This window comes from Armigeres subalbatus, chromosome 1 (assembly GCF_024139115.2).
Source record: "Armigeres subalbatus isolate Guangzhou_Male chromosome 1, GZ_Asu_2, whole genome shotgun sequence".
Lineage (NCBI taxonomy): Eukaryota > Metazoa > Arthropoda > Insecta > Diptera > Culicidae > Armigeres > Armigeres subalbatus.
Window position 1 is genome coordinate 83,677,675 of NC_085139.1, and position 27,116 is coordinate 83,704,790.

At 39.6% G+C, this 27,116-nt stretch overlaps 1 protein-coding gene across 1 annotated transcript in view; it reads left to right on the plus strand.

Annotated features, from left to right (window-relative positions):
• The first annotated feature begins 19,912 nt into the window (after positions 1–19,912).
• The window catches only part of LOC134227699 (large neutral amino acids transporter small subunit 1-like), a 122,751-nt gene continuing 115,547 nt past the window's right edge, over positions 19,913–27,116 (plus strand). Inside the window, exon 1 of the transcript XR_009983737.1 lies at positions 19,913–20,061. The gene's annotated coding sequence lies outside the window, so the exon portion shown is untranslated. The remainder of the gene's footprint in view (positions 20,062–27,116) is intronic.

Below are 27,116 nucleotides of genomic sequence, written 5' to 3' on the forward strand. Positions count from 1 at the left end.
GTTCACAGTAGACAACATGCTTGAAAACATTTTCTGAAGCTTCAAACATCCTGTAGTATAAAGTGGTTCCTAAAGGCACCGAATTATCATCGTATGCATAGTAGGGATGCTCAATATGTGTTCTTATGTTCCAGGTGATGTCTTTTATGTGTTATTTTATCATTTCCATCATCACTATATGAATAAATATCATTTTTGGTAATGAAATATAAGTATATCTCCAAAAACGCATTTTTCTAAATCCGTTGCTTAACTCCCACAGCTCTAGTGAAAAATTGAACACCCCTAGATACAATATTTTGCAATGTCCAGAAACTATAAGAGATGGCTACGAAATTGGTGAAAACTGAGAAAATCGGTTGAAAGACTACTGAGATACAGTCGTTTGAAAATTTAGTTACATCGATTTTCTGTACGAATGTATCCGCGTAAGTTGTTTTAGCGAATAAATCCTAGTGTTAATTAAATTGCTGTTAGAATTTTTGAGAAGAGTTTTGAAAACTTATCCGTATGGTTTTCCGTGGAGATTTTTTCGATTATCATCTTTCTGCTTCTTCTTCTTCTTCGTGCAACATCAAAGGGCCAATTGAAAACTATGATTTTCCTTAATAAAATTGACCCCCTTTCACCTATAGCACAGAGAAACAGACGTCTCACTTAGAACAAAATGCAATCAAAATCATCGTCACGAAAACATTGTCACCCAATGCTAAAATCACGATGAGTGGCCAAGCGGCAGGCAGATGGCGGTAGTGCGTAAACGTCAAACACAAGCAAAATCGATGGAAGCGCCATCGGTGGCCGATTAGCCACCTACAAAAAATTAAATCAACCGTTAAAAAGGTGAACGATGGAACATGTGTTGAGTGAGACGTCTGTTTATCTGTGCCTATATTATGGAGCAACTATACCAATAGTCTCATAAAAAATCAATGGATAGCACCACTATGGGAACCAAAATGTGTAACACCACTGAAGGAACAGTGTACCCCTTAGTGGTGCAAACCATGTTTGATATTTGTTGATGCTAAATAACATCAATCTCATTGTCAGCAAATTTATTAGTTTATTTATTGTCCAAGATTCAAAAGCTGTAAATTTCGCATAATTATCTTCTAAGAAAAAATTCTTCTGTAGATCTACTTATACTTCCACTATTGGTACCGTTAGCCTAATAGAAAAATAACATGATTTAATAGCTTTATCTCTTTGTACATACATGAGTATATTTTACATTTTTATCATTTTCTTTATGAAAACTTTTTTTTTCATGAAAAATAAATATTGGAACACACCTGCGGCAAGTCGACAGATTTATGGACGGACTATCGAGATTTCTCGCGTTAATCCGACTGTCAAATCCATACAAATGAATCCAAATCAATATGAGAACTGACAGCATAATGTATTTGAAAGTGATACTATTTCATCTGGAAAATTCAAGATCCGGACTAAAGAGTCGTCGGATAAGCGAAAGCCGGATGTGCGGGGGGATATTGTACACTCTGAGAAAAATCTATACTAAATAGATTAAAAGTCATTCTAACTGGCTATTCGCCTGGTTGACCCCGTATTCGTATAAATGCAACATAAACGAGCTTAGTATAACTTTGAATTATGTTGACAATGTATACTGTAAAGCAATCCTCATACATTAGGTGGATTCTGCTGTAGCGTTGTTTTGCTTAGTAAATGAAAACGTAACGAAAACACATATCATACAAATACTTTATTTTCCTGTTTGATTACATTATAAGTGAACTATAATTTCGAAAAAAAGCAGAGCCTTGAAATGACGAATGATAACTGTTGTTTTACAGCTGGCTAGCTTACACCGACAATCCTGCAGGGGTAAACTATCTGCCACCGGATCATTGGGAGTAAGGCTGGTATCGCCACAAGTTTTTGTAGGGCTATCAGTGGTCGCCTCTCAGAAATCCTTCCACCGTATCCAAATCCACTCCATCCTGAGCACATTTCGTCTACAAGCGTAGAAGTATTTCTTTTAGGTCAAAATATTATTTATTGTTGCCTTAGTTATACTACCAGCTCAGTATTTCTTTCGTCTTTTCTGCTTCTTTAGGACGTTCGATTCATGAGGTTGTTCCATAGAAATACAATATGTGACACACTGAATCCGTTGATCGCCATCATCGGCGAGTATAGCCGAAAAATGCGGAAAGAGAGTCAATTTAATACACGGATTGAAGATTAATAAAAAGTGTTACCTTTTTGTGATACAATTATCCGCCGGTTACATGTTTTTCGAGTTCTTTGTTTTGTTTTCAAATCACAAGAATGCACCCAAAGATTTCCAATACACAAATCGTTAAAAGATTGTCTTTCATTCTTAGCTAGTATAAATTTTAATCTATTGAAAGTTTAAAATGGAAAAATATCAAAATAGTATTAAATCTAATCTAAACACGATTTTATATATTTCTGAGTGTAGTTTTTTTTATGGGAAATTGTCATTTCTACCAGAATGAACAGCCGCAGATCAGCTAATTTATTTTTACCGAATGTGATTCAGAATATTATGATGATAATGATGGTCCCACCGGCCAAGAGGAGGAGTTCGCAGCACCTACTTCCAACACAGCCTCCCGTATCGGTACACCTGGAGATCACCACTGCAGACAGAATCACAAATCTACCACGTTCTGATTGATGGACGGCACTTCTCCAACATTATCGACGTCAGGACATATCGTGGCGCTAACATCGACTCTGACCACTATCTGGTGATGGTTAAACTGCACCCAAAACTATCCGTCATCAACAATGTTCGGTACCGACGACCGCCGCGGTACGACCTAGAGCGACTTAAGCAACCTGATGTCGCCACTGCATACGCGCAGCATCTCGAGGCAGCGTTGCCGGAAGAGGGTGAGCTCGATGGGGCCCCTCTTGAGGACTGCTGGAATACAGTCAAAGCAGCCATTAACGACGCAGCGGAGAACAACGTCGGGTATATGAGCCGAAGTCGACGGAACGATTGGTTCGACGAAGAGTGCAGACAGATTCTGGAGGAGAAGGACGCAGCGTGGGCGGTCGCGCTGCAGCAAGGTACCCGGCAGAACGTGGAACGTTATAGACGGAAGCGGAGACAGCAGACCCGCCTTTTTCAGGAGAAGAAACGCCGCCTGGAAGAAGCGGAGTGCGAGGAGATGGAACAGCTGTGCCGTTCTCAAGATACACGCAAGTTCTATCAGAAGCTCAACGCATCCCGCAAAGGCTTCGTGCCGCGAGCCGAAATGTGCCGGGATAAGGATGGGAGCATCTTGACGGACGAACGTGTGGTGATCGAAAGGTGGAGCACTACGAGGAACATCTGAATAGCGCTGAGAGTACAGGCAGTGAAAGTCAAGGCAGCGGAGGAGATGACTACATCAGTTCAGCGGACGATGGAAGCCAACCAGCCCCCACCTTGAGGGAAAATAAGGATGCCATTCAACAGCTAAAGACCAATAAAGCAACTGGTAAGGATGGTATCGGAGCTGAGCTCATCAAGATGGGCCCGGAAAAGCTGGCCACTTGCCTGCACAAACTGATAGTCAGAATCTGGGAAACCGAACATCTACCGAAGGAGTGGAAGGAAGGGGTTATATGCCCCATCTACAAGAAAGGTGACAAACTGGAGTGTGAGAACTTTCGAGCGATCACCATCCTTAATGCCGCCTACAAAGTGATATACCAGATCATCTTCCATCGTCTGTCACCATTAGTGAACGAGTTCGTGGGAAGTTATCAAGCCGGCTTCGTTGACGGCCGCTCGACAACGGACCAGATCTTTACTGTACGCAAATCCTTCAAAAATGCCGTGAATACCAGGTCCCAACGCATCATCTGTTCGTTGATTTCAAGGCGGCATACGACAGTATAGACCGCGTAGAGCTATGGGAAATTATGGACGAGAACAGCTTCCCTGGGAAGCTTACCAGACTGATCAAAGCAACGGTGGATGGTGTGCAAAACTGTGTGAAGATTTCGGGCGAACACTCCAGTTCGTTCGAATCGCGCCGGGGACTAAGACAAGGTGATGGACTTTCGTGCCTGTTGTTCAACATTGCGCTAGAAGGTGTCATGCGGAGAGCCGAGTGTACCAGCCGGGGTACGATTTTCAACAAATCCAGTCAATTTATTTGCTTCGCAGATGACATGGACATTGTCGGCCGAACATTTGCATAGGTGGCAGAATTGTACACCCGCCTGGAACGTGAAGCAACAAAAGTTGGCCTGGTGGTGAATGCCTCAAAGACAAAGTACATGCTTGTGGGTGGAACAGAGCGCGACAGGTCCCGCATGGGAAGCAGTGTTACGATAGACGGGGATACCTTCGAGGTGGTCGAGGAATTCGTCTACCTCGGATCCTTGCTAACGGCTGACAACAACGTTAGTCGTGAAATACAAAGGCGCATCATCTGTGGAAGTCGGGCCTACTACGGACTCCAGAAGAAACTGCGGTCGAAAAAGATTCGCCACTGCACTAAATGTGTCATGTACAATACGCTTATAAGACCGGTTGTCCTCTACGGACATGAAACATGGACAGTGCTCGAGGAGGACTTGCAAGCACTCGGAGTATTCGAGAGACGGGTGCTTAGGACCATCTTTGGCGGTGTGCAAGAAGACGTTGTGTGGCGGCGAAGAATGAACCATGAGCTCGCCCAACTCTACAGCGAACCCAGTATACAGAAGGTAGCTAAAGTCGGAAGGGTACGATGGGCAGGACATGTTGCAAGAATGCCGGACAGCAACCCTGCAAAGATGGTGTTCGCTTCCGATCCGGCAGGTACGAGACGGCGTGGAGCGCAGCGAGCGAGATGGGCAGACCAGGTGCAAAACGACTTGGCGAGCGTGGGGCGTATCCGAGGATGGAGAGATGCGGCCTCGAACCGTGCATTGTGGCGTCAAATTGTTGATTCAGTGTTATCTGTTTAGATGTTAACTTAATAAATGAAAAAATGATGGTCCCACCACATATTCCTTTATCAAACTTAAATAAATAAATCGTCCTAAAATCTTCACATAAAACAAGTGAATTGCAGATTTATGTGAAATTTCACCAAAATCTCAGTTTTTTTTCCGCGAGCAGTAATGGCCGCCTGTTTGCATGTGGGCTAGTCTCCGATTTGAGGTTTGTGAATATCAACTGCACCCACCGTTCTCAGCATTCTGACCAATGTGGTAAATAATAAGGTGCTGATGAAGTGGACTCAAGCCTTCTTATTGATCAAAATACTCGGAACGTCAAATCAGAGACTAGCCCACAGACTTGGAAACTGGATTAGGAAAGGCGAATTTGAGTGAAAATTCTGGTATTAACATTAGCATTAAGCGATTCGCTTAAATTATAAGGTGTTACAAGCCTAGACTGTGGTGTGAGAGTAGCATCTCAGCTGGAATCCGTTACCACAGAGGCACTCTCCAACAGTTGTCCTGGCCACGTGCTTGCGAATATTTTAGGGCAAAGAATGGACACATATTAAAGAAAGGTGCGAAAGAACTCCGTCTCATAGCTGCCACAGGGGTTTTTGCAACTGCTAGTGTGGAAGGCATAACATAAAGAATTGTTTCGGTGGAGTACGAAAAACTGAAAAAAACTAAGATATGCAGAATAGGAAAGGGGCGAGCCCGCGACCTCCTGATCATAGTGGACTTCGTGGCTGTGCAGTTAGCAACCACTGAGCTTGTCTCCTATTTGACAAACCAATCTGGTGTTGTGAAATCGATGCATATTCTATCTATACTGATGCCGCTGAAAACATAACCTTCCTATGTTGTTATAAATCCATTTCAATATAAACCAGTTATGCTGGCGGTGGCAATATAATCAATTGTAAATTATTTCATCAGGACTTGAAAAGCTCTTGCGAAGAATACTCACATAATTAGAGATTTTTCCAATTTTCAGTATTTTCCAAGATTATTCAGGCCTTCCAAGAAGCTGAAATACAGGAATTCTTACGATTATTGAATATTAGAAGCCTTCACCGATCAAAAGTCAAGCGGGATTTGGGATGCTTGTGGTTCCTCAAATTTAAATAAATCTTCTGAGATTTCCAGAAAACTTTTTTCCGTAGGCTTATCAGAAGCCATTTAAACGTGATTTACTTACCATAACTTCTAAAAATGTTTCTAATCACATTCGCAAATTTCAACAACTCCTATTTTATATCTGGAAAACCTTTAGACAATGGAAATTTTCGATAATTTAGTAAACTGGGTTCGATCATTTAGCAGTTTGTCAATAGGTCTAACAAATGACTAAACTAAATTCTAAAATGTGTTTAATGGTGGACTTCTTGTGCGAAGGTTTTGGTACAACTAGCATAGCATAGCATAGCATATGTGATTGTACAAATCGTGGGTGGCTATACAATGCTCAATCCCCGCTTAACTCTTCAAAAGGACCCAAGCAACATTTCTTTCATGAATCAATTTGAATAGCGCAATCAACAGAACAATATGAAAGCTATTGATTGCAGTATTAAAATTAATTCATCAAAAAATGCTACACTTAGGTCCTTTTGAAAAGCTAAGCGAGAATTGAACAATCTACTGTATATTGTCGCAAATTGGTACTTGGGATTAGTACCTTTTCCTATACAGTAGCAGTTGTATACCTGGCCACGTCCTTACAATCACGGAAGGAAGGGAAGGAATGTTAGTTCAACATCTACTAGTGAAGATGCAGGGAACCCATACTACCTTCATAGATGTCTCGGGAAGGAAAATTTGTGTTAGTGGGTAAGGTGAATAATAAGGAGCTCTATTCGACAATATAGAGCGTTTGTCAATAACAGTATATGCTGAAAAAATAATAAAATATATTCATCAATTTACTTACGAACCGTCCAAAGGAGGACAAAGTAACCTGGATTTTACAAATGTTTCGCATTATATACAAAACACGCACACTTATTCACCGAACTTTATAATCAGAACCAAAAACTCGGATTTTACGAATGCTCTAATTCCTACCTGTAACACGTCCGATCACGCACCAAATGTTTACTCACTCGGCCGCGCGAACTATCGGCCGCGCAATGCAAAACACAAAATTTCGGCAAACCGCGCGATCGTACTGCCTTCCGAAACAAGAGCCAACACGCACTCTTGTGCGAAGGTTTTGGTACAACTTTACCAAAAAAAAACGTTGTTTATATGTTGTTTAAAAAGGTATAGCGCTACTTGCAGTAACTTACTAAATGATTGAAATGTTGTTCTTATTTAGTAGAAATTAAAGCAACATGCGCTTGATTGAAGTTATTTTTCAAAGAGACATCGAGTTCATCACTTCAAACAACGTTTAGTTTGGTGGAGTTATAGAAACCCTTCACACTAGAAGTCCCCCGAACAACACATTTTAAAATTAAGCCGCTGTACTGAGTTATTGACAAAATACCAAATGATCAAGCCCAATTTACTAAATGAACGAAAACATTCTTGATCCTATAAATCTCTATATATCATTAATAACTATTCTTTAGACTCTAACTAACTTTGAAATTTCCAATTGTTAACACACAGATTCCTGACATCCAATGACTTCATTTTACTATAATCATGGGAAGAACAATGCTTTGACTGTCCTACCCAGAAAGATTCATGCGTAGGACATGTCCTACTTGTCACACCCACTTCCACCCACCCCGCTCCAAAATAACAAGGTAACGATGCTAGAAAGAGACAATCGAAAGGAAAAATAACACGGTGTTCAGTGCCTCCCCCAGTCACCTTGAGATAATTATTTGAATCTGATTTAATAAAAAAAAATCCGTAGTTTTTTTGTAGATTAAGTCAAAATTAATATATAATAAAGCAATGAACGTTTATAAGGATAGTGGAAGAAGAATTTAAAATTTTAATTATCATTTTGGTCAACGCCTGCTGACGATTTTTTGCCTGGCTCGGAAGCCTCCTTTCAAGAGGCTCGGAAGCCTCGTTTCAGGAGGCTCGGAAGCCTCCTTTCAGGCTCGGAAGCCTACTTTCAGGCTCGGAAGCCTCCTTTCAGGCTCGGAAGCCTCCTTTCAAGCGGCTTGGAAGTCTCGTTTCAGGAGGCTCGGAAGCCTCCTTTCAGGCTCGGAAGCCTCCTTTCAAGCGGCTTGGAAGTCTCCTTTCAAGCGGCACGGAGGCCTCCTTTCAAGAGGCTGGAAAGCCTCCTTTCAAGAGGCTCGGAAGCCTCCTTTCTAGCGGCTCGGCTTTCAAGCGGCTCGGAAGCCTCCTTTCTAGCGGCTCGGCTTTCAAGCGGCTCGGAAGCCTCCTTTCAAGAGGCTCGGAAGCCTCCTTTCAAGAGGCTCGGAAGCCTCCTTTCAAGCGGCTCGGAAGCCTCCTTTCAAGCGGCTCGGAAGCCTCCTTTCAAGAGGCTCGGAAGCCTCCTTTCAAGAGGCTCGGAAGCCTCCTTTCAAGAGGCTCGGAAGCCTCCTTTCAAGAGGCTCGGAAGCCTCCTTTCAAGAGGCTCGGAAGCCTCCTTTCAAGAGCTCAGAAGCCTCCTTTCAAGAGCTCAAGCCTCCTTTCAAGAGGCTCAGAAGCCTCCTTTCAAGAGGCTCAGAGCCTCCTTTCAAGAGGCTCAGAAGCCTCCTTTCAAGAGGTTCAGAAGCCTCCTTTCAAGAGGCTCAGAAGCCTCCTTTCAAGAGGCTCAGAAGCCTCCTTTCAAGCAGCTCAAGCCTCCTTTCTAGCAGCTCAGCTTTCAAGCAGCTCAGGAAGCCTCCTTTCAAGAGGCTCAGAAGCCTCCCTTTCAAGCAGCTCAGAAGCCTCCTTTCAAGCGGCTCAAGCCTCCTTTCAAGAGGCTCAGGCCTCCTTTCAAGCAGCTCAGAGGCCTCCTTTCAAGAGGCTCAGAAGCCTCCTTTCAAGAGGCTCAGAGCCTCCTTTCAAGAGGCTCAGAAGCCTCCTTTCAAGAGAGCTCAGAGCCTCCTTTCAAGAGGCTCAGAGCCTCCTTTCAAGAGGCTCAGAGGCCTCCTTTCAAGAGGCTCAGGAAGCCTCCTTTCAAGAGGCTCAGAAGCCTCCTTTCAAGAGGCTCAGAAGCCTCCCTTTCAAGAGGCTCAGAAGCCTCCTTTCAAGAGGCTCAGAAGCCTCCTTTCAAGAGGCTCAGAAGCCTCCTTTCAAGAGGCTCAGGCCTCCTTTCAAGAGGCTCAGAAGCCTCCTTTCAAGAGGCTCAGAGCCTCCTTTCAAGAGGCTCAGAAGCCTCCTTTCAAGAGGCTCAGAGCCTCCTTTCAAGAGGCTCAGAGCCTCCTTTCAAGAGCTCAGAAGCCTCCTTTCAAGGCTCAGAAGCCTCCTTTCAAGAGGCTCAGAAGCCTCCTTTCAAGAGGCTCAGAAGCCTCCTTTCAAGAGCTCAGAAGCCTCCTTTCAAGAGGCTCAGAAGCCTCCTTTCAAGAGCTCAGAAGCCTCCTTTCAAGAGGCTCAGGAAGCCTCCTTTCAAGAGGCTCAGAAGCCTCCTTTCAAGAGGCTCGGAGGCCTCCTTTCAAGAGGCTCGGAAGCCTCCTTTCAAGAGGCTCGGAAGCCTCCTTTCAAGAGGCTCGGAAGCCTCCTTTCAAGCGGCTCGGAAGCCTCCTTTCAAGAGGCTCGGAAGCCTCCTTTCAAGAGGCTCGGAAGCCTCCTTTCAAGCGGCTTGGAAGCCACCTTTCAAGAGGCTTGGAAGCCACCTTTCAAGAAGCTCGGAAGCCTCCTTTCAAAAGGCTCGGAAGCCTCCTTTCAAGGGGCTCGGAAGCCTCCTTTCAAGCGGCTCGGAAGCCTCCATTCAAGCGGCTCGGAAGCCTCCTTTCAAGAGGCTCGGAAGCCTCCTTTCAAGAGGCTCGGAAGCTTCTTTTCAATTGGCTCGGACTATGAGACTCGAAAGGTTCCTATCAAGAGGTTTTTTCATCAATGGAGCCTTTCCTACTGGTATCAAACATGTTTACATTTACATAGACTAGACATATTTGATCATTATGATGCAAACAAACATGATTCATTTGATAGATATCTAGAATAAATGAAATTGTAGGCATTATTGGTGTTGCAGATCATTAGTGCGCCAACCGCAACAACGTGGCTGAGTTCACTTACCTTCCACCTGTGCCAGCAGTATTGATCAGTTGGGTGTTTCCGATTCAAGGATCGCGTTGATCGGCATTTCAAAATCATTCATTACTTTGTTGTGGCCTTTGTCGGAACTGTTTGACAATTATAAAAATGATGGAAGCTCATTAGTGTTAATTCGATCTGATTGAACAACGTAGAATGGCATGTTTTCACATGCTTATCAGATAATGCGACTGCAAAAACATATCGTATGCTTGTTAGACGATCCTATTAGATCTTGCACATTGTTGCATCATCTTTCCAACTAAGTTATTTATTAGATCCAATAAATATATTCGAACTATATAAATCATCAGCTCATTCCACCAATCGACACTGTATATCGCCATACACAGCGCCTGATTGTTGACTGATCTGACAGCTCGTTCGATTAAATTACACAATTATTGCCTGTTAACTACGAGATAATTATGTTCTAACAAGAATCTGTCGTCCCCTCTCTTTATATCGAGTTATCAAGTTTAATGATCGACTGCTTTGAGCGTGCTTACAGCGGCACACTAGGAGTTAACTTTCTGAAATCAGTATAACGAAAAGCATCTAAGGTTCGATTTCTCAAAATTAAGCACTTTAATCGAAAAAATATTTGGTAAGCGTAGTAGCGGACACCATCCCTCATAACCGGTACCAAATAGTTTTTCATGAAAAGTTCCTAATTTTGAGAAAACCAGCGTTAGATGTCTTTCGCCATACAAATTTCTGGCGGCTAACTCTTGCTGGCTATTTTGTGCATATACTATAGCGCCTGGATGTGGCTGCGGCGGGTAGAAAATCAGCCACTGCCAATAATTCATTGCAACAACTCAACGACCCAACCAGGATCAACGTGCAAACAGCAAACGAATTCGCTTAACAAACAGAGACCACCTAGACTGGCCGGCAGGACTGAAATTCGCCGCTGAACTAGATTACCGTCGGTCGGCATCGTTGGTGCAGCAGACGTCGCCGCTCTGATGCCGGTACGTTGAACGATCGGTAAAGCACCCTGACTACAAGCGAGAAAACAAACAAGTAGTAGTTAAATAGTCACAAGTAATTACCCTTCCCCTAGCTCACCACTACGGCCGAGCCGATATCTCGAGAATCTGTTCTCTAGGAGGCACCACCTGGTGTGGTGGGCTCCAAAGAGGCTACGCGAAATGTTGGTCAAGCTCGAACGCTTCAGAAGGGCTCGCCGCCGTCAATGTTAGAAAAAACCCGGCAGCAACGTGGAACTATCACTCTCAAGGGTGGCCAATCATGGAGGCGCCTCGACGGACTGCGGTAGTGGTGTTCGCTCGTGATTCGTCACGATCGGCACGGTTTTCTCGGAAAATTCTTGCGCTGACTTCCAACTAATGAGCGTTTGTCGGTTATAATTTTTGTCGCTGTCGATGTCTAATGATCGGCGCTGAACGCAACGCTTCAATACCCGTTCAATGCTAGGGATTTAAGGGATTAAAGTGTGAAAAATTATTGGTTCTAGAAATGAGGAATATTTGTTCAAATTTTGTTTGATTTTATTGAAAAACTTTCGATTATTCATTTTGGCAGCCTTTATCAAACACTAAAATCGCCAAATGATCCAAATTTTTTTTTCTAAATTTAGCTCATGTCGATCAATTTATCATGAGTAAAACCTACTCGAAAGATGGATATGATCCATAGAAGAAGGCCTCATAATCCACAACTTTGATGAAATGTATCAAGGAAATCATACAATTGAAAATGTATGGAAAATTCTTGATTAGCATTTTTTGCAATTTGCAATCCATTTCAGAAGAAATAAAAACTTTCTATCCTTCGTACGAAGATTAAAGCTTTGTCAAGTTGAAGTTTTGCCTTAAGTTGGTTTAATAATAAGTATTTTTACATATTCCGATAAGTTAATGTAATTAGAAATAGAAAGTTCGTTGAAAACTCTTCATCAATGGTCTAATAAAATCCTGAACAGTACTTTAAAAATCACACATCTTATCGCAGCAATGAAACAACCTTCAAGAAATGAGCTTGAAAATGGCGATTCCACGCTGTGGTCCAACTGCTCATCTGATGCAACTTGGATGGTTGTCCAATGGTAAACGAAATGATGGACTAAAACGTGGAAACATTATTTCACATTGCAATGCCAAAATCGGAATTGAAAGCAAACCGTAGAAATTAGATGAAGGTCATCCACTATCTACGCAGAAGATTTATTAGGATTTTGTTTCTAATTAAATTGATAATTCACTTATGAGCCGAAAGTTCCTTTCTCACAGATTTTCAATTTGAACTGGGCTTTTATAAAGGAAAAATAGGCTTTGGATATCTAAACTGACATAAGAAGGTTAACTGTTTCTCTTTGGAATTGCTGAGCTCTATCCGAATGCGAATGGGATTTTTCTTTGCTATGATGCAATCAAACGAATGCATTTCATCATTCTATTTGCACGGGTTTATTTGATCGCTTACAACGATGAGCTGACGTAAATAATGCAGTGCAGTTTTAAGAAATTGAACGGAAATCCTTGATTCTGCGCCTATAATTGCGTTTCTCGAAATTTATTGAAAAAAATATTAGAAAATTCAATTATGGTTGGTCTTGTTCGGTCAATTTACATTCGTCCCTCTCTCTTCACTTAGTTTCTTTCATTTCCTTTCATTTATATCTGCTATGCTAATTGAATTCTTCTTCCTTCTTTTGATTTCTTTTTTATTCTTCTCATTTATTTCTCTTTCACGGTAAGGGGTCGTACACATATTACGTAAGCACTTATGGGGGGAGGGTGGGGGGCTTCTGTCGTTTTCTTACGCTCCATATAAATAAAAAATCATTTGTATGAAAAAAATCTTACATGGAAAGAGAGGGGGTCGAAAATCCTAGAAAAATTGCTTACGTAATAAGTGTACGCCCCCTTAACCTCTTTTCTCCTTCTATTTTTGCAGTTTCTACGTCTTTTTTGTTCATTGTTCATTTGCTTTCCTTACCATTTTTGTATCATGTTTTTCTGTTCTTTTTTCTACCTTCTTCTATGTTCCTTCTCCCTCCTTATTTTCCTTATTGCTTTTTTTCCTCCTATCTCCTTTATTTTTTATTCCTTCTTAGTTCTTTTTTCTTGCTTTCCTCTTTTTATTTATCTTTTAAAGTTTTGCTTCCTCTTTCTTATTTTTGTCTTTCTCTCCACTTTAAATCTTCTCTCGTTTTTTCTTCTTTTTTTATTTCTCCTATCTTCTTATTTTTTCTTCTACATTATTTCATCTGTATTTCTTCTAAGTTCTTCTTACTTCTTCCTTATTTCTTTTTTCATTAGTTTTTTGCATTTCTTTCGCCATTTTTCTTTTTTCATTCTTAATTTTTTCTCCCTATTTTTTTCTCCATCATTCTTATTTCATCTTTCTTCTTTCTTTGTTCTTCCTTTATTCTTCCTTTTCTTTCCTTCTTTTTTTATAATCTTCCTTCTTTTTTCTATCTTTGTTGTTCCTTCTTTGTTCTATCTTCTTTCTTCTTAGTTATACGGTATTGACCCGATTTTGTCAATCCCCGATTTGGTCTACCCCAGATTTTGTATACCCACGATTTTATCACTTTTTCGACTCGATTTTATCACGTTTTCGATCCAATTTTGTCGCCCCCAGAAACTTTTTAAAATTTTAGGCTTTTTTATTTCTATATTATTTATGAAATCACTTTCAGCGCCTTTAGTTTATTGCCTTTCTCGTATACAAAGTATACGTAAAGGCTATATGATCGCTCTAAAAACGAAAAACCGATCGACTCAGCTCGACGAATTGAAGTGATGTCTGTGTGTGTATGTGTGTGCGCAAACTAATGTCACTAATTTTTTAGGCACTTATCCTTAACCAATTTGCCTGCAACATGTTGCATTCGACGAGGAATCCTGTCTCATTGTTTCGTATTGACAGATCGGACTATGGGTTTCGGAGTTATGGCCGAAATACTATTCTTATATATAATACTATTCTCGGAGTATTCGAGAGACGGGTGCTTAGGACCATCTGTGGCGGTGTGCAAGAAGACGGTGTGTGGCGGCGAAGAATGAACCACGAGCTCGCCCAAAGTATTCAGAAGGTAGCTAAAGCCGGAAGGGTACGATGGGCAGGACATGTTGCAAGAATGCCGGACAGCAACCCTGCAAAGATGGTGTTCGCTTCCGATCCGGCAGGTATAAGACATCGTGGAGCGCAGCGAGCGAGATGGGCAGACCAGGTGCAAAACGACTTGGCGAGCGTGGGGCGTATTCAAGGATGGAGAGATGCGGCATCGAACTGTGTATTGTGGCGTCAAATTGTTGATTCAGTGTTTTTTTTTCTTTCAATCTTCTCATCATTCCGTCTTCTTTCTGGATTTTCTTCTTCTCTTTCAAATTAATTATTTCATCCTTGCTTTTGCAAATGTAATTCTTTTTCGTCATTTTATTTTTCCAATTCATCCTTTCTTCCATTTTTGTGCTTAATTTGTATTGCTCATATATTCTTTTTTTCCTATTCGATCTCCAGTTTCTATATCTTTTTTTTCTTTCTTCATGTGCCCTCCTTCACACTTTATTTATTTTGCCTTTTCATTTTTTTCTGCTTCCTCTTATGTTCCTTTCTCTTCCTTATTTTTAAATTGTTTTTCCATCTAAATCCTTCATTTTTTCTCCTTTATTTATAATTGTATAATTTTATTTATAATTCATTTGCCTTCCTATGCACTTTTTTATTCCGCCTTTTCCTTTTTTTCTAATTTCTTCTATGTTAATTTTTTTTCCTTTCTTTCCATATTTTTTTTTCTCCTTTATTGCTTCCTGATTGCTTTTTCTTGCTTTCCTCTTTCATTTAACTTCAGAATTCTTCAATCTTCTTTCTTATTTTTTTCTTCTTGCTTCCTACTTTTTTTCTTTTCTCCTATCTTAATCTTTTTGCCTTTCTCGTACAACAAAGCCTTACCGAAAGGCTATCATTTCACTCCGAAAACGAGCTTTTTATAGAAGACTCGGAGACCTATAGTGTTGTATACCAATCGACTCATCTCGAAGAGCTGAGCAAATGTCTGTCTGTTCGTGCGTATGTATGTGTGTGTATGTGTGTGCACAAAAGCTAAGAAAAACATTAGACAACTTTTCATATAGTAATTCTTAACCGATTTTCTCGCAACAATTTTCATTCGACAGAGGGCAAAGCCTAGTTGATCACTATTGAATTTTAAAGCCATTGACCCTTGCGTTTGAAAGTTATGAAGAAAATGGTACATCGAACCATATCAAAGCCATATAAGGTTGGTGTCTTGGCTAAATATGAGAAAGGCAATATCACCACTCGGTGTTAAGTTGGGTTTTTTCTTCATCATTCCTCTTCCTTATTTCTGCTAAATTCTTTTCCTAAATCCTTTTCTCTTCAATCTATTGTTTTTCTTACCTTTCTTATATCATTTTTCACAATTTCTTCCTTTTTTCTTTTTTTTCGTTCTTGTTTCTTGTTTCTTGTTTCTTGTTTCTTGTTTCTTGTTTCTTGTTTCTTGTTTCTTGTTTCTTGTTTCTTGTTTCTTGTTTCTTGTTTCTTGTTTCTTGTTTCTTGTTTCTTGTTTCTTGTTTCTTGTTTCTTGTTTCTTGTTTCTTGTTTCTTGTTTCTTGTTTCTTGTTTCTTGTTTCTTGTTTCTTGTTTCTTGTTTCTTGTTTCTTGTTTCTTGTTTCTTGTTTCTTGTTTCTTGTTTCTTGTTTCTTGTTTCTTGTTTCTTGTTTCTTGTTTCTTGTTTCTTGTTTCTTGTTTCTTGTTTCTTGTTTCTTGTTTCTTGTTTCTTGTTTCTTGTTTCTTGTTTCTTGTTTCTTGTTTCTTGTTTCTTGTTTCTTGTTTCTTGTTTCTTGTTTCTTATTTCTTGTTTCTTGTTTCTTGTTTCTTGTTTCTTGTTTCTTGTTTCTTGTTTCTTGTTTCTTGTTTCTTGTTTCTTGTTTCTTGTTTCTTGTTTCTTGTTTCTTGTTTCTTGTTTCTTGTTTCTTGTTTCTTGTTTCTTGTTTCTTGTTTCTTATTTCTTGTTTCTTGTTTCTTGTTTCTTGTTTCTTGTTTCTTGTTTCTTGTTTCTTGTTTCTTGTTTCTTGTTTCTTGTTTCTTGTTTCTTGTTTCTTGTTATATTTTTGTTTCTTGTTTCTTGTTTCTTGTTTCGTGGTTATTGGTTCTCGCCAATTTTTGTTTTTCTTACATTTTTCATTTCATCTCCCACCATTTTTCTTTCTTCATGCTTTTTAATTTCTTCTTATTTATTTTTTATTTTTTCCTCATTCTTTCTTCTTTCATTTTTTATCTTCTTCTTTTTCTCAATCTTCATTATTCTTTCTTCTTTCTGCCTTTTACCTTCTTATTTCGTCTTACTTTATTCTCTTTCTTCTTTTATCTTCGATTTTTCTACTATCTGCTTTCTTCTCTTCCCTTTCTTTTCCCTTCCTTCTTTATTCTTCATTTTTCACTATTATTTTCTTTTTTTCTGTCTTCTTTCATTTTCCTCCTGTACTCTTTTTTCGTTTTCACCTTTCTTTACTCTCATTACGAACTTTTTTCTTCTAACTTTTTTCATTCTGCTTCTTTCACCTTTCTTCTCCTTCTTTATTTATTTTTGTTTTTTCTCTCCAATAATCTTACTTCTTCTTAGTTCTATATTTTTATTTCTTTTTTATTCTGTCTGTTTTCTTCTGTCTTTTTTCTTCTTTTTTTATTTCTTTGTATTCTTTCATCTTTCTTCCGCCTTCCTTACCCTTTCTGCGTTTTTCTCCCTTCTTCAATTAATCTTCTTTCCTAATTATGTTTTCTTCATTTTCTCTTCTTTCTTTCCTGCTTCTTTTTGATTTTTTCTTTCTTCTTTTATTCCTCTTCCTTCTTGCTTCTTCTCTTTTTTAATCTCCATGTTTATTTTTCATTCTTCTTTATTCTTTCTTCTTTCTAATTTCTTCTTTAATTTTTCTTCTTTCTTCTTATCTTTTTCTTTTTTCTGCCTTCTTCTATTTGGTTTCTTCTTCCTTCTTTTTTCTTCTTTTCTGTCTTTTTTATTTCTTTCTTCCATCATCCTTCATTACTTTTTCTACTTTCTTCTTCATACTTGTTTCTGTAAATCACTCGTTTTTATTTATTTCAGTCATCCTTCTCCTTCCTTCCTTTTTATTTATCTTTATTCTTTTTATATTCTCTCTTCCTTCTTCTCTGATGCTTCTTTTGTAACTTGTTTTCTTCGCTTTCGCCCTTTTTCTTCATTATTCATATTTCTTTTCTCATTAGAATTTGTTTTTTCTCTTTTCCATTCTTTTTTATTTCTCTGTTCTTATATCTTTCGTGTTTTTCATTTCTCTTTTCTTATTTCTTTCTGTTTTCTTATTCCTCTTTTCTTATTTTTTAGGAATGAGAATCCATTCTTCTCTCTTCGTTCTCATTTCTTCTTAAATTTGTTTTTCGTTTTATTCTATCTTTTCTCTATCTACTTTCTCATTACTTCTTTCTTCAATCCTATCTTCTATCCTTCTTCGTCTTTCTTCTTTTTCCTTTTTTTTGTTCATAATTTCTTTCTTTTTCTTCATTTTCCTTTTTTCTTTTATTTCTCTTTTCGTTTGCCCTTTTTTTAAATATTTTCCCTAATCTCCTTTTTTAACCTTTCATCTGCTGTTTTTTCTTTCTTTCTTTTATTATTTCTCTTCTCCTCCTTCTTCCTTTTTGTTCTTTTCCCTACTCTCTTCCTTCTTCTTTCTCTTATTTCTATCTTTTCAATCTTTTTTCCTCTTTCTTCTATTTGCTTTTCTCCTTCTCGGTTATAATTTCTACCTTGTTCCGAATTCCAGTAATTTAAGCTCTCTGTAGTAAAGTAATCGAAAAAGTCTTTCCTTATTCGTCTCACCTTTTCCACCTTCTTTTTTTTCTTTCTTCTTTTTTCTTCTTCGTACGTTGTACAAGGAATAAATCTTCATTCTACTTTCTGTTTTCTTCGATCATTTTTTACCTTCTATCCTTCTCTTATTTTAATTATTTTCTTTTATTTCCCTCTCATTCCTTCCTCTTTTTTTCTTTTTTTCTTATTTCTACTTTCTAAATTCCTTTCAATTTTCAATCTCTTATATATTTTTTATATTTTATAAACCTCGCAATTAATAACTGTGGAGGATCAACGCGTACTGCTGCGTACTATCTATTCCCGAGCAGCACAAATCAGACAAAAATGATTGCAGCAACTTGATTGTAATCGAATCTGGTCACATATTAGTTGCAGTAACCCATGTGAATCATGCGTGCTACTAGGGTGGTGGGGTGCAGATGGCGGACAGGACGTGGATGATTCGAAAGAACCACGAGTTTCATCAACTGTTGGGGTAACCTTCCATCGTTCACACCGCGAAAATCGGAGGAGTGCGATAGGCCGGGCTCGTAGCCAGAATGTCGGTGAATTTGGTTCTCGACAACGATCTGAAGGGAACAAGTTGCGAGTTGCGTAGCAAGCAGGGTGGATTGATCAGGTGGAAGACGATTTGCGAACCCACCGCAGACTGCGTGGTTGGCGATGTGCAGCCTCGGACCGAACTGAATGGATAAGACTTTTAAGCACTACGTCTACTCCGGCCTTAGTCTGAGAAAATAATAATAATACTTATATTTTATTCCTTATCACATACTACAGTCGACTCTCTACATCTCGATGTTCTACATCTCGATTTCTCTCCCTATGTCGATGGTTTCCTCAGTCCGTTCAATCTACACATATTCAGGCTTTCTACATCTCGATAACCTCCCTATCTCGATGTGTTCTGATCAAATTTTGTTCATGATTCACTCTCCTTATGTCGATATGTTCAAATTTTTAGGCTACTAGACCATCTTTGGACAAAAACAAACACATCAACAACATGAAACGACATTTCTTTTGTTGTCGTTTTTCATAGCAACGATTTTTTTGGATCTAGTACCCATTTCAATTTTCCTTCCATTACTTGATCTCTCCCTATCTCGATGGTCCCTTCAATATCGAGTTGTGGAGAGGCGACTATATTTATTTCTTGTTCCTTATTCCCCATTTCTTAACCCTTATTCCTTATTCCGCATTCCGCTACATCACAGCTAGCGTAAAATAGAAATATGGTCAGGTGGAATAACAATAAGGGGCTATGTTTTGATTCTGGAAAGCTTTAAATTAAATCAGTTGTCAGTTCAATTAAATCGAATGCGCCACCTTTTATGACTCACACTGTACACATTTATCTGAACTGTCAATTTTATCCAGCATCCGTGAGACATGCGCATTTATTTCAAATCCCACACGTTCATCAGAAAAACCGATGTTCTATCGTATGCATAGCATCTTCCTTTATAAACAAATGCAAAGGGAAATATTGGCCTTAGACTACGGTCATGCTTGCCAACGATAGTTCATACGACATTAGAAAGTCCTTGAGCAGTTGTTCTAAATAATTTTTCTGTAAGACGTTAAACATAGATTCTAGAAAACAAATGAACACTTTTAGATTATATGCAAATAAATCCAACAAGGAATAAACTAATTGTTTAATAGAAAAACGTAAGATTATCAACAAACATGCCCTCCATCTCCTCACATGACCAACCGAAAAGATTATTCAACCGCTCCTGTGCTTCCTATTACCTATCTCAACACTCACTCACACAAACGGAAAGCCGGAAAAACGTGGAAAGCGAACGGCCCCACCAGCTATTATCCTGCATCCTGCCATTCGTGGTGTTAGTGTCTTCATTAACTGCAAAGGACACAGCATCCTTTGGTTGGTGTGGTCGGTCGCGTGCTCGCTTGCGACGACGACGAAGACGAGGTCGGTCATCGTTTTCCATTCGTGTGATAATTCGCGTGCGGAGAGGAAGCACCGTTCTTCCTACGACGCGATTCTGGTGCGGAATTTGCTGTGAAAATTGTGTTCTTGAGTGAAAAATTGTGACTGCAGTGCTGTTGCTTCCCAATTCGTGTCATATCCTTCGCATAAAACAGTAATAGGATAACCAAATTACCTCAGCGCCTAAGTAAGTGAAACAATTCTTTAATTTGTTGGTCAGTTTAAAGTAATTGTGTGTGATGCTTTAATTACTACACAACCCACTCGTATCGATTGGACTGCCAGCTCCAACGATTCAGCACCATTAATACGCATTTGTCGCGTGCTGTTCTTATTTAGAAAGAGAATTTCCCTGTCAATCATGCAACCGACCCCTCCCTTCGCGGAGGAAAACATTTCCTGGTGGACGAGTTAGCAGGCGGCGAATACCACCGCAAGGGATGATGAAAATTTAATTATCATTCCATCATCATCCGAAGAGTGAACACAGGAGAAGACAGTGGCACGCATTTCACACTTCATGGATGAAATTGTGGGTCGCTTGGGGCAGGAAGTGACGGGCGGTGTTCGATATGCTGTTTTGCGTGGGAGTTCCTTCCCCACGCATAGTTGGAATGCTGGAGCTGAATGGCGATGGACTTTGAATGGAGCCAAGATGTTCATTGTGGTTGTCGTATTGTGTCCGCGTGTGGTGGGGTCAAGGAGGATGCATTTCATGGGCTGCTTTAAAGTTTTTAAGAGGTGGTAACGACTACAACAGGTTTATTCCTATTTTTGATAGAGGGATTTATTTAGATCAGTTGTTCTGAGATTAGATGTCATCATCTTACGGTTTAATTCCAGGAATCGAGTCGATGTGATTTTGAGTGTTTTGTGTACACACTTAACAGTTCGCTGTAATCAATATAGTCAAAACACGTGACATTGGATGGACAATTCGGTTATACTGAAAATAAGAATTTCTTGAAGTACGGCTCCTTATTTCATTCGGTCTGCTTGAGTATCAAGTTGCTATATAACTGTGTGTATGTATGCATGCGTGCAAAGAAACTTATCCAATATTTGGACACTTACCCTTAATCGATTTGCCCGCAAAAAGTTCGTTTGACTTTAAACTCGCAAGTTCTGACCAAAACAATGCTCGAGAAAGACAAAATTTCGCCTGAAAGGATTCATTATGGATTTTTAACAGAAAAACAAATTATTGGAAACATTGAAGATTTGAAACAACCCATTTCAGAGAATTCACGTCCATGTGCAAGCACAAAGCGGATGTTTCTTTGCTAAGCGGTAAGATGTGCGACTACAAATCAAAACCAGGATTTGATTTTTGATCTGGTCAAGGAGATTTTTGGATTGCAAATTGTTTCGACATCCTAGGCATAAACGTATTATCGTGTAAGCTGCATGAAATACGAACTCAAAAATGGTTAGATACCTCGTTGTTTTTAACTGTGAAAGTGCTTAATAAGCACTAAGCTACCTACACATGTGCGCCCCCGCTACTGATTTTCTTACGCCGCCGCAGAATCAGCTTTGCCCGGTGACAAACGAGCCGCAATTGTTGTTGCAGAAGCAAACCCGCATCAATACGACAAATAGAAGCACATGTTTGTGATTCAAACGCAACCGACTGTTGTTCAATTCTGATACACATATTTGGGTAGAAGGAAAAGCTGTGAAATGTTACCAAAGCAAATTCGATGGATACATCGAATTGACTTATATCCCAATTTTATTAGCTGGTTATGGAACAACTTCTCGCAAGGGCAGCTGTTGTATAATTGATTATACGTCCGTGCACTTAAAAGAATAGTGTGGGTTCAAGTCCCACCGGCACCAGAATCTTTTTTCGCAATCTAAATCTTTCTTCTATATACATAAAAATGAATTTCTGTCTGTCTGAACCTTATAGACTCTGAAACTACTGAACCGATCGTCGTGAAACTTTGTATGCAGAGGTTTTTGGGGACGGGGAAGGTTCTTAAGATGGTTCGTGACCCTTCCCCGCTTTGGAAAGGGAGCTTCTATACAAATGGAATAACAATTTCATCATAGCTCGAGAAATAATCAAACAAACGGAAACAAATCTGGCATGTGAAGGTTTTGGAAGGGAAGATATTCTTGAATAAATTTCCTGAAGAATTTCATTGGAGCTTCAGAAATATGAACGGGGACACCGACTTCGAAAAGAGACCGTACAGTGTGAACACTCAACACCAAGACAATGGATAGGAAACACAGTGGACCGATAGAGAATTTTTCGATCACGAAAAGTTCTTTTCTAATCGGGGCGGGAACTGAACCCACACCCCTTAGCCCATGCGTCTAGACGATTGACGTAGCTAACCACTCGGCATGAAGGAATTCTGGGTAGAATACCTAGAGGAACTTCCGGAGGAATTCCTGGAGGAACTTCCGGAGGAATTCCTGGAGGAACTTCCGGAGGAATTCCTGGAGGAACTTCCGGAGGAATTCCTGGAGGAACTTCCGGAGGAATTCCTGGAGGAACTTCCGGAGGAATTCCTGGAGGAACTTCCGGAGGAATTCCTGGAGGAACTTCCGGAGGAATTCCTGGAGGAACTTCCGGAGGAATTCCTGGAGGAACTTCCGGAGGAATTCCTGGAGGAACTTCCGGAGGAATTCCTGGAGGAACTTCAGGAGGAACTCCTGGAGGAACTTCCGGAGGAATTCCTGGAGGAACTTCCGGAGGAATTCCTGGAGGAACTTCCGGAGGAATTCCTGGAGGAACTTCCTGAGGAATTCCGGGAGGATCTTCCGGAGGAATCACGGGCAAAACTTTCGGAGGAATCCCTTAAGGGACTTACGGAGGGAGTCCTGGAGGAACTTCCAGAGGAATTTCTGGAGGAACTTTCGGAGCAATATTCTTACGAACTTGTGGAGGAGCTTTCTGAGGAATTGGTTAAAAAAACTTTTGAAGATACTCCGCGGAAATTTTGGCGTTTAAAACTGATTCACGCCGACCCACGCCGACCCACGCCACCGCGCCGCCGCCGCCAATCACTAACGACGTGGCGCCGCCGCCGGCATAATTTCGATCGGCGCACAGGTCCAAAGCTACCACCTGCATTTGGAGCTTTTTGAAACAAATTTATCATGGGGTATAGCCTCCCGAATTTTTGTTATGACAGATTGCGAAAAAAATCTCTCACGGTACGCTACATAGGGAGTGAGTGCTAGTAATGGACCCCTTAAGGACGGAAACTTACTTCAATCGCTTCGCTAGAGCAAGACTCATGACAAATTGCCGTTCTGCAGCACTAGATGACAAGCAACAGGTATCAGCATCGCGTTTCGTACATCACACATGGTAAAACATTCATGTTTACTACTAAAATATGTATTTTAAAATTATGTAGCCTGGTTGCCTATTATGGCCACCCCCGGGTCCATAATACGCAGCATCGAGTTTGTTTACATACGTATTACGGTCCCCCCATTTGATTTAAATGTTCCATTTCCACATGTCCCTGTTGCCTATTATGGACCCCCCCCTTCTGTGCCTAGGATAGGATGTGCCAATTAGTCATTAAAAATCGTACCGATCTTCTGTCAAAATCGTACCGCTTACTGATTGGGTGAAAATGACAATCGATTACTTCGATCGGCGGTATCACATTTTCAAAAGGGCAGCTTGTTGTTACCTTGGCCGTGTTGCTGGGTAAATAAATTGAAATTTATGACAAAATTCAAAAGTTTATTTTTAGATTTTTTGGGTAAAATGAATTCATGCTAGACTGCAAATGATGTATGCATGATTCTCAAGGGTTATGCTAATTTCAAACACTCGATTTTAAGCATAATTAACCAACTTTCTGCCCATTTCACTGTTAAACTCATCTAACTCAATGTAAAAACTTTTTTACTATAGTACGTAGCATCTTTTATAATGACTAATAGAAGAAATGAACGAGAAAACATTATTTTTTACATATATTATTCGGCGGATTGTGCAAATAAATATTTGAAAGCACTGATCAACACCTCGTCGAAGTAACCGACTGAAGAAACATCAAGGCAGTCGCAATTCAATTGTCACATCCAGGGCTGACAATTGGCAGTCTAATGTTGCATGAAGAAGAAGAAACAGAAAAGATGATAAGGTACACCGGGGCAAGTTGAAACGGTTTTTTCAAAGTTGAACTTTGAAGTGCTGTAAAAAAATCACCCTTTGATAAATTTTGAATCCGTTTGCGGTATTTGCTAGTTCGGGCCAAAGATTATACATAAAAAATAAGCAACCTTACCAAACTTTTTAATAAATATTTTGCATACTAAAATTATGTTTTTGTATGCTCTGTTTCAACTTGCCCCGCATATCGGGGTAAGTTGAAACACTGCGCTGTATATAGACATAAGCTAACTGTACCGTATCAAAAACAAAATATATGTACTCAGTGTGACTCAAGATGCACGAGGTTGTAAAAGTGACTATACTGCCAAGATTCGCATAAGAGTCCTATGTATATTTTTGACGATTTTGCTTAAATTAGCTTAAAATTGTCTCCTAGAACAAAAGATATTTTAGGTACTAGATAAAGATTGTCGTTGTCGTCGCTGTCAGGAACATCTTTTGCTGGCGAGGATAGGGGAGCTAAATGTCAAAGAAGGAAAATCCATACGATTTGACAGGTATGTACCACACATGTTTCGGACAGCAGAACAAAGGGAACCGAAGCGACAATCTTTATCTAGTAACTAAAATATCTTTTCCTAGAACCCTGATAAAATAGTAGGCTTTGTTCTAGAAATTTGAAAGTCAAATCCCACTTGTCTCATCTTGATATTTACTCGCATAAAAGTCACATTCCAGATTTTGTTACTCTATACTCTTTTCTTTGATTAATTCGGCTGTGGCCTCTTCATAAATTCACATTAATTAACCAGCGTATCTCTCACAGACTCTCGATTGGATAAAGGGGGGCTGGGGAAGTCAAAGATGGAGTTAACGAAATGTTTACATGCTCTATGATTTATTTTTTGAGAGCCAGTGCTCACAGCACGGCAAAGTAGATTAAGAATCTCAAAACTAGACCGTGCAGCTTAAACATCGCCCTTTACATTCTATTCTTCAGGGGTTGCATTCACGTCGGAAAGGGCAGAAATTTATTAAATTAATTTTCAAAGTCCAAGGTCCAAATTTATATTAATATTTGTTTTCCGAATGCTTTTACGGACCATGTTGAATTCTGGAAATTTTAATTGCGAGGGTGATGTTTTGAATCGTTGTTTCAACTTGCCCCGCACCACGCATTTCTATTTGCCCCGATGGGTTGAAAATGCGGAGCAATATCAAACTACCAAAATACAAAAATTAAAACGTATCTTCCATCGATTTTTCATAATCATTATGTTTGTTCAACATTGAATGCTTACCTACCGTGAAAATTTGATGAAAAAACACTTCCAAACATCATTTTGGGATTTGTTTCATTGGCACGTCAAAAAGTTGTTTCGAATTTCGCAAAGGGCGAAAAATAAACAATGGCAGGGATTGCTTTTAGTAGCTGCAATCTTCCGGGAATAGCAGTCAGAAGGTGCGTTTAGGGGAGTAATTTGTTGAAAAAAATAATCAGGGCATTCGGTCGCCGCGGTGTACCTTATTCAAAAAAAAAATGCACGAGGAAGCATACGTAGAAAATTTTGAAACTCTTTTTAAAAATTCTAGAAGCAATTTAATTAAATACGGTAAGCAGTACTGGCTCGGAAATTTCTTATATTGTATAATAACCACATCATTTCGACTAAAAAAATATTTTGTGATATTGCACTTTATACACAGTATTAGATATTTCCGACCCCGCACTGATAACCGTTTTTAATTAAATTGCTTCTAGAATTTTTAAAAAGAGTTTCAAAATTTTGTACGTTTGCTTCCTCGTGCAATTTTTTTCGAATATCATCTTTATGCTTCTTCTTCTTCATGCAACGTTTGTTCGCCAAATAGTCATTCTCGTCGCATGAAGAAAGCGAAAAAAATTTAGTCTCCGTCATAACATTGCACGACGCAACACCTTTTCGTTTTCTTCACACCACATGCGTACCACGACGATAGTCACACAGCCAAAAGTTATGACGATTTTCTTCGTCACTTCTTCACACAATTGATTGCACGTCATTATAGACGGACTGGTTAAAAACATAATAGCGTCTCAAATAAACAAATAGTAGGAACTTTGGTAACATAAATGTATCGATAACATTCATAACGCTTTCATACGTTGCTTCAAATTCATTATTATAAAGAATTAGTAAAAATCTTCGCATGGCAGCTGCCGCTTGAAGAATAACAGTATGAAGTCTTCGTTCTTCGATGTCGTCATGACGATTTGGTTACACGACGAAAGTTAACGTCGTGCGCGTCATTGACAATGTGTAGAGTAGCAATGAAGACACTGCGTCTCGTCGCTACTGTGCCATTTCGTACTATGACGATGACTATTGTCAGTCCTGGTCACATCCTATCCTAGTTCTGTGCTAGTTTAAACCATTTAGCGCGTTTACAGTCATAAATAAGTTAATATAAATAAATTTCAGTCTCCCAGAGCAAAACAATTTTATGGAACTACTACCGTGATAAGTGAAGCAACTTCATCCTATGGAAGTTTGCAGGAAATTGTAGATTCAAGCGTAAACTCTCGGTATTTGTTCAGGGGGTCTGTGTGGCATTGGACAGGCCTATTATCATGAACAGGTCTAGCATGCATGTATCAAATGACAGATCGTGTCAGTCATCGTGAGTATGCACATTCGCAGTCAGTCGATCGCACCTTCCTCGCGAGTGCAGCAGTGCAAACATGATTGGTGACAAATTTGCGCGATGTTGAATTGCACATTTGGCGATCCTGCCAGGAGTTCTTAGATATATATCGCATGAAGTCACCCATCATGTTAATAGAAGTGTGTGAAAGAAAATAATTTCGGACGTAGCCGAAAAAGTAAAAGCAACGGAGCTTTTTGTATCGGTAAGAAGAGTGACGATTAATGTATCTTGGTCAATAGGATTCTGTTTTTTGGTTGTTGTTCACGGACCCAAATCCGATATTTTTTTGTCGCAATTTTGTTTGCTTGCTCAAATTTGGGAGAAAAATTTATCCTTCAGTGTAAAATTACCTCAATACTGATTTCTTTTGCGAAAGTGTGTTTGTGTGAATTTTGAATGTTTACGTTTGTTATAGGAGAAAATGATGCAAAACGCCTCCACTAATGAATAATGCAACA